This window comes from Chaetura pelagica, unplaced genomic scaffold, assembly GCF_000747805.2.
Source record: "Chaetura pelagica isolate M959 unplaced genomic scaffold, ChaPel_1.0 scaffold28, whole genome shotgun sequence".
Taxonomy (NCBI): domain Eukaryota; kingdom Metazoa; phylum Chordata; class Aves; order Apodiformes; family Apodidae; genus Chaetura; species Chaetura pelagica.
In genome coordinates, this window is record NW_009954303.1 from 894,449 (window position 1) to 905,443 (window position 10,995).

Here is a 10,995-nt window from a genome sequence, read left to right on the forward strand (position 1 = left end):
AGGTTATGCAGCTGTGCAGTATCAGAGCTGGGCTTGGGATGCATGGAGGCAGCTAAACAGCTGTGGGGGACAGTGAAGGGGAGAATTACACATGGTTGTTTGCATGATCAGTTACAACATTTCAGTATAGACTTTTATCATCCTTATCGACTCTCTATGGTTTTTATAATTTCCTCTTTAAAGAAATGCAAGGCTTAGCAGTTAAGTTTTGGCTATCAGGTGTAATGTACCTTTGCTCTTAAGTGTTACTTCTACTGTGGCTCAGTCATAATAGTTTACAATTTCCTTTATTCCATTCCAGACCTTCAGATACATACGCTTATCCCTCAGTTCTCTCAAATTTTAGCCACTTAGCTACTGTCAACATTTAATGTCCTACCTGCTTCAATCCCTCCTGTTTATTTTCCTATTTGGCCCCTCGTTCTAAATTCCTCCTAAATTGCTTAAAAGGCCATTGCTGAAATCAGCAGTTCAACACTCCTAGCTGCTTCTCCTTAAGTTGTTCCTCCTCCTCAGATTGTCCCCTAAATGAATACAACTACTGAGTCCATTCAGTTATTGTAATTTTAGAGCACATTTTCCAAAGCTTCAGCTATGATTTCCCAATCTGGGTGGATCTGGATCTTGAGCTGTAACTCTCAAGGCTCCCTTAAGAGCTGTAACAATTTTTAACTTGGAGTCTTAAGTTATTACTATTAGATTAAGTAGCTGGAAAAAGCTATGCAAGACTAAGGTAGGTTAGGTCATAGGTTAGCTATCTAGCCATGAAAATCTTTTTGGTGACTCAAGTAAAACACACTAAAATAAAGAAAATAAAGCTCCAAACAGGCAAGAGGTAACAACAAAGCTTGTATAGTTAATGTGCAGCTTGTGGCCTTCTTAGCAAGAGCAATGCTGTCTTACAGACCTGCAGATTACTGTTCCTCCTCTCCTCTGGTAGTCTCCAGCTCCTAGGTTACTGTCCAGGAGGGCAGCAAGGATGCTACAAACCGTGCAGAGATGCCAGGGTCCTGATCAGGACCAAGCAGGAAGTCTCCACGGAGGTGTTAGCTTTCTGGTCTGGCCTCAAAACCCATATAGGTCTGAAGGTGGTCTGCTCTCATTCTCCAAAGCACTTCACAGTCATTATCTGCCTTGTTAAATGTCTAAAATGAATGTAATTTATAAAAAGACCAAAGCTATTAATATGGAGTGAAAAGCCAAGTTAAAAATTCTTGCAACTGCAGGAGCCCTCAACTCCTCCGCCTTGCCTGAGTTTACATTGCTGCTCTGTGACTCTGTCAGCTGCTGCTTGTTTGAGGAGCTGTAGTAAAATCTGTCACCCTACGAAAATAGAAAATAAGCAAAACTCAAAGCATAAATCAGCCCCGTTAGCATGCGAGCATATAAACAGAGCTATTGCAGCCACATGGGAGGCAAACACCAGGCGGGCTGCGCCCCTTTGCTTCCGAAAGAGGAGGCAGCGCGGGGGCTCCGCCTGGGCGGGCGCCGGAGGTTCCTCTTCGGAGCATTTTCTGTGTCTCTGCTCTTGACAAATTTGTGACAGATTCCAAGATGATTTGGCCCCACAGGGGGACAGCTGAGAAACATGAACCGGTTTGTTTTTACCGTTGCCCTCATCTATTTAATATCTTAGAGGGCTTATCCTATTAGTAACATAATAGGTCCCTGTAGTGTTTGTATCTAAGGCTTGTTCCTTTTTATCTGATTTCAAATACATGACTTGGCCCCTTATTTTGTAAGCCATATATGAACTGGATTCTTCCTTTCTTATTTTACCTACTTTTCTCATGTTGTTTATTCTACCTGAGCCTTGTTTTCTTCTTTAGCTTGCTGTGATATTTTAGGGCTTTGGACATAGGGCCACCAAGGAATGGGATATCCAAACAGACTATGGTAGGGTTGTAAACCAGTCCCTAATCTGTCACTGCTTCTTGAAGCTACTAATATTGAGGTTAACTTTTCAGCCTATAATTTTGGATATTGTCCTACAATTCTCTTTAATCTATTTTTAATAGTCTGACTCATTTCTTTACACCAGTCTGGAGGATTGCAGGTGGCAGGGTATATGCAATCCTTGCTTAATCCCCAGGTTACTCATTAAGACTCAAGTTACATCACTTACAACTTCCCCCTTGGCTCTTATTTTCATCCTATCTCAGCTGCTGTTCCATACCTATAGACAATTTTCTTTAATGGCATTTTTGCAGTTCCAGTGGCTGCTTCATTTGAGGCCAAATATAAATTACATGCAGTCTTTTCAGAGTACCCTGTACTTCTTTATGTCTCTTATTATGACAGCCTACAATAATTTGCTCTCATTCAGCCAGCCACAGTATCCATTCCTTCTTCTCTTTTAGCTTATTCCTAGTAGGGGCTTCAGTAAACAGAGTCAGTTTATCTACTTGTTCACTAAATAGTTTCTCAGTGCTGCTTTCAGTCTTCCCATGTACTTTAACATTCTTTATATATCCTTTATTTCCACTGCCCCTCTAAGCTTGTGAAATAAATGTCCTGTTTTCTTCCTGGGCATCCCATTATGTGTTTGCCATTGCCTTTCTCCCAGTCATGCATCTAGTATTTTATTCTATCATCATAGTAGCTACCTCTAGAGAAATAATGTATAGGGGGGTTTGTCTTTTACTGACAGCCCGTATGCTCCTTGGCATGATCCTTTCTCTAGTATCCCCACTATTTGTTCTGTCATCCCACTAATAGCAGTATCTTGGATTATTTTTCCTCCTTGTTCAAATTTAGCACTCCCACGAGTACACAATAGTTTTGTTTTATTACTGGTTATATTTACAATATCCATTTCTTCTCTTTGTGCTTAGGAGCAGAGTATAAATAGACTGGGGTACCACTGGGTTATCCAGGGGGAAAGCCTTCAAGATCATCACAGCCCAGACTGCCTCTAATCAGGCTTTCTGATGGCTGGGGAAATTTTGGTCCAGCCCCTCAAGAAGGGAGGACTCATATGCTACTGGTATCCATTTTCTTTCACTATTTTTCTGTAGCAGTACTGCCCCCACAAATTAGCTCATGATGAAATTCTTATTACAAATACTTTTCCTTTGACTGGGAATTTTAGTACAGGAGCTTTTCAAGCAGATTCTTTCACATTAGATAAAGCACTGTCTTGCTCTTTGCTCCAGCTCCCTTCCTGATTATTTTTCTGTCATTTCCATAATGCTCTGCTGGTACTAGCAAAGATGGATACGCTGCCATAAGATAGTAACACAGCCATAGATATGCTGCTGTAAGAAATTAAATCCTCCCAGCACTCTTCAGAGCTGGGGCTGATTAGTGGGAGTCATTTTTTCACAGAAAGCTTAACCTTTCTAGCATCTATCCATCTTCTTGTTTCACCAGTTCCAATTCCCAAGCAGTTAGCACAGGGTTGCCTTAATTGTGCCATATTCAAATTTGCTTCAAATCCCAATTGGTCTATTAATTTTAAAACTCAGCTACTTCTCTCTTGTACTTCTGTGGCTGTGATCCTCCAAATATTATCCACAAAAGACATTTTCTTTTCCTTGTCCCCTGGATACCATCACTCAAAACAGTTTCCGTGCAGCAGGGCAGGTGCTTGGCCCTGTGGGATGCAAGTAAAAGTATATTGTTTGACTCTTAATGTGAAAGCAGCTCTGAAAATTTCTTCTTCCTCTGCATTTTGCCATATGGGAGTTTGCTGTGAACCACAGGGATGCATTTGTTCTGCTAGCTCTCCTAATTCTTCTGCTGTCCAAGGAGCCTGACTCAGCCTCAGGGCTGCCAGGGGCCATGGAGATACCCTGTGCTCCGTTGGGAGTGGGTGGTTGGCACACAGGGTCATGTCCTGCTGACATTCCAGCAGCTCCCCATCACTTCATTAAAGACTCTCCATCTTCCTCAAGCTTGTGGACTGATGTTAATGCTGCCAGTTGCATCCTTGTCTTACCATTCATGCTGGCCAATTTGATTATATGCTTATGATGGCATGATTAAAAGCTCATCACGGAGGTGCCCAAGGTGCAATGAATAAAAGCTGGTGGAGCACATGCTGTAATCAACTTACTGCTCAACTCCCATTTAATTAAAAATTTGAAGGAGTTTCTCTAAGTCCTACACTCCACTCTACTATTGTGCTTTCAGTGGCTTCCTATCTGCAGCTACCTACCTTGGGGTCACTTTTTTTTCATTTTAACAGCTACAGCAGTTTGATCTGTTGTACCTGTCCCCCACCCAGGACAGCACTTGTAGTTTTTGTGGATATGCTGCTATTCTCAACATGTCTTTCTTTTCCTATTTCCTCATGTTATCCTTGACAGCATCTTCCTCTGATGGCTCCCAATCCTGTTCTCCTGACCACTTCCCGCAGCTACAGCAGTTATTTTTAATTTTTGTGTCCCAATCTGCTTTTGGAAGTGAAGCATCTAATTTTAGTTCTGCATTTACTATGATCAGGTCCCTTTTGAGCTCTCCCTTGCTCCAAGATGAATCATTGCACTATATGTGTTAATCCCTCTCCTTACTTCTGCAGTTTTTCTTGCTCTTTTTCTAAATCAATCTGATTCTCTAATTGCCATTGCACCTCCTTATTCGGTCCCTTTTTGGGCCACTAGATGGTGTTCCTTTTCTAAAGACAACCTTAATTCAAGTCACTTGATGGACTTCTTTAAAACACAATTTTCTCCCTGAAGCAGCTCGTATTCTGATGTTGCCTTGGTTTGGTCAGCATGGATTATTTTTGCTTCCCATACCAGTCCCACTAATAGAGGTGGCATATCATTGGGTCTCCTTTCATGCACTCTCCTATACTGGGGGACGTTTGGTCTCTATCACACATTGGCTTCTTGTGGGCTGGAGAGGCACCCACAGCCTTTGCTGTAATCTCTGACACTGGGATTTCCTGTAGCTCTTCAGAATTCCTGTTTTTAGGCTTTTTCCTGAGTCTTTTCAGATTTTCCCCATGCTTTTAATTTTGTCTTCAGGTATCTCTTAGCTATTGTGCGCAAGGCTGGTCAGATTTGTAGAGTTGCCTTGAACAAGATTGCCCAGAGGAAAAAGACTTTGAGGATCTACCCAGTCACACCCTCCACCAAAGGAGTTATAAATTCCTGTTTCCTGACAATGGAGCAGATTTGTAGGATTATGTGACTGCTTAGAGCTAAGCATGAGCTCATGACCTTTGGGTGGGTCATGGGAGCCTTCATGGCATTTCCCCAAACCTGACCAAATGAGGCTGCAAGCTCTGTAACAAGTGACCTGGACAAAGCCAAAACGATGGGTCAGCCCAGGTTAAACCCTCCCATAGATGGAGCATGGGCTGGTGAGAGAGGAAGAAAAGAGAAGAGTCTTTCTTGGAGCCAGGCCCACCATTCCCTCTGGTATCTGTGTCCCAGTGCCTCGCTGAGCGATCTCTTGCTGTCATCACTGCTGCTGCTGCTGTGGGTGGATCTGTCTGTCTGTCTCTGTGTAAAGAAATATGAAACAGAGTTATTTTTCATTTTGGAGTTGTGCTGCTGCTGACATGATATTAAGAATAAAAGAAATATATTTCTGGTCTAGCATCCTGTGTTTGGCTCTTTCTGTCTTGAATTGAATCTGTCCAGATTCAAGCTGGCCATCCTGCCTGCAGGCAGTAGGCAAAATCCAACCTGGAGTCCATTACAGTAGAAGAGCCACAATTTATGCTCATGCAAAACATTAACTTGGAGGAGGAAGATGGTCCCTTGTTTGCAGACAAGCTGATCTACACCTTTCTTTGCTGGGATATTACCATTTGCACAAGTATGCGTGGAACAATAGTTGGGAGGTCTCTTTTAAGTAGTAACACACCAGGGGGTTGCCTTCACTACGTGCTTTGTCTCTCAGCATTTGTCATTGTTTCTGCTCAGTTCCAGCAGTGTTGGCCATGTGGGAACACCAGCATATGCACCATGCCTGGTCATGTAGTCTGGGTTGCGTGGAACCAGGCTATGCAACCCCAATCCTCAATGTGTTGAACACCCTTCAAAGAATAATTAGGGGTGGATCCTGCTTACTTAAGCATAGGAACTATTTTAGATGACCTAAGCCATCTGCTGTATCCGTGTGGGAGTGGTGGATGGGGTACAGGATGCCCAGGAACTGGAGTGCACCCCTGGAGACCAGAAGAGACACCCAAGGTCACATATGTGTTTCCTGCTCCACAGTTACATTTAAGGAAACTACTTCCAGTCACTGCTGCAAGCTTAGCTTTTACATGAAAGACAGACTCTTCCTCAGGCTAAATCCCTTCCAGAATCAAGGACAGAAGTGGATTTATGTATTGCCAGCACAGGTCTGGGCCATGCATCCAGGCACCCCAGCACCGTCTGAGAGGGAGTTTCCTAATTTGGGACTTGTAAGGATACCCTGTATCTTCACAGTGCTCGTTAAAGTGTTACAGCTGTAATGAATTCATCTTCATTACACGCCTGGGAGGTAGAGGAGTACTCTTGTCCCTGTAAAAGGCTGACAGATAAAAGGAGCAGAGAATCAGAGAGACTCAGACCAGGCGCAGAGCCTGAAAAGTAATTACATGCTGAAACAGCTTTGGGAAGAAGCGTCTAAATGGCAGATCTGGGGCTTGAACCTCTGTCAGCCCCCTCGGGACCAAATCTTTCTTCTTGGGCTGTGATGGCACGGATCAGAAGAACTCAATTATTTACAAACCCTGTAGCTGCAGGTAGGCACACAGACACGCACAGCCCCCCTGGAGACGGGAACTGACTCGGATAAGGCTGTGGCTGACCTCAGCTTTCATTTGTACTGCTAATCCAGCTCAAATCTGACTTGTTTGGTTTTGTGTTTTTTTTTTCCCCAGGAACCAGGAAAGGTATCATGCTTTCCACTCCAAAGAATTCGTTTCCAGTTTTCCTACAGTTGTTCATCATGAAGTTTGGAAAAATGCTGGAGAAAACCTTTTCAGATTTCTGTGGCACAACTGAAAGCAGGAAGCATCTGAAATATCTTGAAAACTGATCAGGAAAATTTTATTATTTTTTTTAACTGAATATAGGGGGTTGCAAAAATTAGGCAAGGGATTTAAAAACCTGTGTGACTGCACCCTAGGTGTGCTATCATAGCCTTGCAGTACCCTCATGATGCAGCTGATGGGGTTGGCAGTGGCAGGTCAAAAAAAACAAGCACTTGAAGACTAGACATTTTTCAGACTTGCAAGTGCTGTGCTTCAAATTAATTAGAGTTTCTTTATGTCTCTCTTAATCAACTCATTTTGACCATCTTGTTCACAGTGTATATCACTCAGGAGCAGCTGGAGTATGTGCACATGTTGACATCTGTACTGAAAGTCTACCAAAACCTCATTATGTCCCAAAAGGGATGAGACTCACCTAGATTTCTCATGCATCCCCTGAATCCTCTCCTCCAGAACTGTAGAGGGTTTGGGTCCCAATCTAAATTTTTCCAAATTCAAGGTACTCTTTCCAGCTACAACCAGCTTTTATCACATTTCTCTATGTGATGTTGTTCAGAGGTTTAGCTCAGGATGGAGCAACTGATTTTGAAACTCATGTGAAACACAGGTTTGAATTACATCTGCACCACAGGGGTTCAAGATGGGACAGGCCCAGTGGAGAGTTCCAGTACCTGATGGGGTCAAGGCCCATCCTCATCGATCTTCCCAAAGGGATAATGATGCAAAATCTATTTTTTCACTCCTGACATTACTTCTACCTGGTCTCTTTGTGATTATTTTCTCTGAGCACAGCAGGGTGAATTGATCTACAAAATATTTGCAGGAATGGTGAAGGATTTAGTATCTCACACAGACAGTTGAATGCAACAGTTGTTACCCATCCCAGCAGAGAGAAAAACAGGGTGGGGTAAGGCAGTTGTTAATTTTCCTTCCCCTAAGGTCAGCCTTAAATAACTTTCCCACCTTCCTTGGAGGCTGAGACAAGATAATAAGGACAAAAATGTCAGAGCAAAGCACAGGGCCCCTCTATTTACAGCAAAGGCCAAGTTGCTAACCAACAGATCGGCGCTTGCTTTCTAAACACCGATAAGCGGCAACTTTGAATTAACAGCCCCAGTTCCTCTGCTGCTGTAAATCAGCCTGACCCTGACTGCCCGCAGCACCCCAGTGCCTCCCCCTGGCCAGGGGCTCCCTGGCAGGAGGAGGGGGATGCAGCAGTGGGCTCACCTCTCTCAGCCCCTGGAGATCCCTGTGCCTGGCTCCAAACTTCCCCCCTGCCTCCTCCCCCCCCAGCCCCCTAACACTAACAAGCCTTATCAGTAGGATTTACACCTCCTTGTCTAGGAACCTGTAGGCAAGACTATGGACCAGTTGCTGGTGTGCATCCAAATCCTTAAAGCAGCTTTAAGTGCTCGAAACAATCCACTTGCCCAGTAATGATTAATGATATTGGACCTGGGAGTCCCCATGCCCTGGTACAGGAGATCAGAGCACTCTACAGTGGGGTCCAGCTGACTGTGAGCAGGGAGGGGGTCAGACTTTGTGCAGGTCCTTAACACCTCCTGGCCCCAGCAGAGCATCCCAGGAGCAGGGAATAACCAGCACAGCTGACAATAAAGCAAGGGAGATTGATGCCTGGGAGCAGCTGCTGTTCACAAGAGCAATGGTGAGTTGGGTTTTATTCACTGCTGGATGCCATGTCAGGAAAGGTCCTTTGGCACAGAGCTGTGTTGGTTGGTGAAACACCAATTCCCACGTGGGTGACACTGTAGGAGTGTGGGGGAAGGAGGAAGAAAACACAGCTCCTGCCTTGGGTCCCAACCCACCTGGAGGCATCTGAAGTGCTGAAGTTCAGAGCACCCTGTGAAGGCAAAGGAGAGAGCAGCACCTCCAGATGGCAAGCCACATCTCCTAGAGAAAAGTGGAGCTTCTGGGCAGTGGTATCAGGGCATTGTTAGCCAAAATCTCCAAGAGCACCCTAATAGCAATGCAGGGACTTTTAAAGTAAAGTTTATTTTAGAAAACATCAAAGCTTCATATTTAAACTCAGCAGAAAGTGTGGTGTGAGAATGAGTTGTTCCTCAATGTCCTCTTACAGTAACACTTGCAGCCCCCAGTTTTAACATTGAAGAAGCTGTGGCAGATGTTCATGGTACACCCACAGCTGCAGAGAGGAGCAGTGGCAGAAAATCTGAAGTATGTGACATGATAATTTCTTTTCAATTCATGAAATGACTTTGCAGCAGGGGACAAATCCAGTTGAAGCCAGCAAAAAACACTCCTTCAGTTTTTAACATTTCTCTCTTTACTCCATTGCTGCCTCAGCTGGTTATAGCACCCATCAACTTCTGCTATGTCTACTGCTCTCTGGTGGCCTTCCCAGGGTTTTCAGCATCATGGCAAAGTACCAGGTCTTCTTCTCTATTTTACTGAAGTCTTCTCCAGGTAATCCATGATATTGCTTTCCAAGTGGTACCTGTGATGTCACCTGCTGTGGAAGCTATAGTGGTGGCACCATGAGACCACAGCTGTGGACACTGGAGTAAACTCTCTAAAGGACTCAACGGCCCCTCCTATGGTTGTTTCCTGAGAACCAGGTCAAGATCTTCTTTATTTTATCTTGTGGACTTCCACGGCAGGAAGAAGGGCAGATGTGGTATCTGTGCTGAAAATGTGTGTTTTCTGATTGGTGCTGATCAGGCTACTTTTCAAGCGCTTCTCCACTCTGTGGAAGTTATTTATTACTTTTGATGTTCGTTACTTATCCTCTATCACCTCTTCTAATGTTTCTCTACCTACACCAAGGATTACTTTTGGGCCATTAATAGCCACCGATTTCATCTTCTCCTCATTGATAAACAAACTAATTTGTTCTGCTGCGTCTGCTAATAGCTGTGTCTAGGAACTATTAGCAGCTCTTAGGTGCTATTTTCTCCTCTACCTTCTAAAAAAAAAATAGATGTGACCAGTAATATTTTAATGGGGTAAAAAGAAGCTTACCTGTTTTTTCCACCTGTATTTATAACCTTGCATATGCTCTTCCCAAGATGGCTGGGAAAGATTTTGGGAGCTTCACTCTAGATATCGTTATACTTGGTCTATTTTGCTTGGGTAGCTGTACTTGTGTGAGGGTTTGAGCCTGCAGAGGCTGTGGGTGCTTCAGCAAGGTGCAGCCAAACCAATTTGGTTCCATGGTCCCAGGTGAGCTGGGTTGGCCAAAGGTCAGCACTTCCCTGCCAAGAGGCATGATTTGCTCAGGAGAGGTGGCCAGAGGGTTTGGATCACAGGTTGCCATTCTCAGGGCCACAGCACTGCTGGGTAACTCCCTTGTCTTCTAATGAAAGCTATTGGCTCCTTGCAGCTGGTCCCTGGAGCATCTTCTACCAGTGAGCTGCATCTCTTGGGGTGCAGTTGTACTCATGACCCTCTCCTCTATTAGCAGCTAACCCAAAGGTGATGGAAACTGATGGGTCAGACCCGGTTGGTTACACTGAGCTTTGGGTTACACCCTCTGTTTTATGAATCAACCCTTTGTGCTCTAAACAGCAAGATAATACCCCTGGCCTGGAAAAGCCTGGAAAATTGTGAAATCCACCATCCAGCTAGAGCATCTCCCTTGGGCCCAGTGGCCAGGGGGGTGATGGGGATGGCTCACAGGCCCTGCACCTAGGCTGCTGCCTGGGTTTGTTTATAGAGACAGCTGAGATTACTTGTGTCCCAGCGAGTGGCCCCTTCTCTGCTTGCACAATGTCCCTTTTGAAGCAAGGGCATCTATCACTGTGTGGCTCTAGATAAGCTGCAGAGCCTCACCCTTCTCCCCCTCCCTGAAGCCACAGCGGCTGCCCTACCTGCCACCTCTCCCTGCAGGATTTGGTTGCCAGCATTGCCACGACTGAGCACCGCCTTGATGCCAGGTTCCCCTCCCTGCTCTTTGGCAGGGTGGTCACACATTGCTGCTCCACAGGTTCTTGGAGGTGCCAACTGGAGCACAGGTTCTGGACACCGTGTGGAGACAAGGAGCATGGAGGATGCTGGCTTCCCTGCTCTGCACC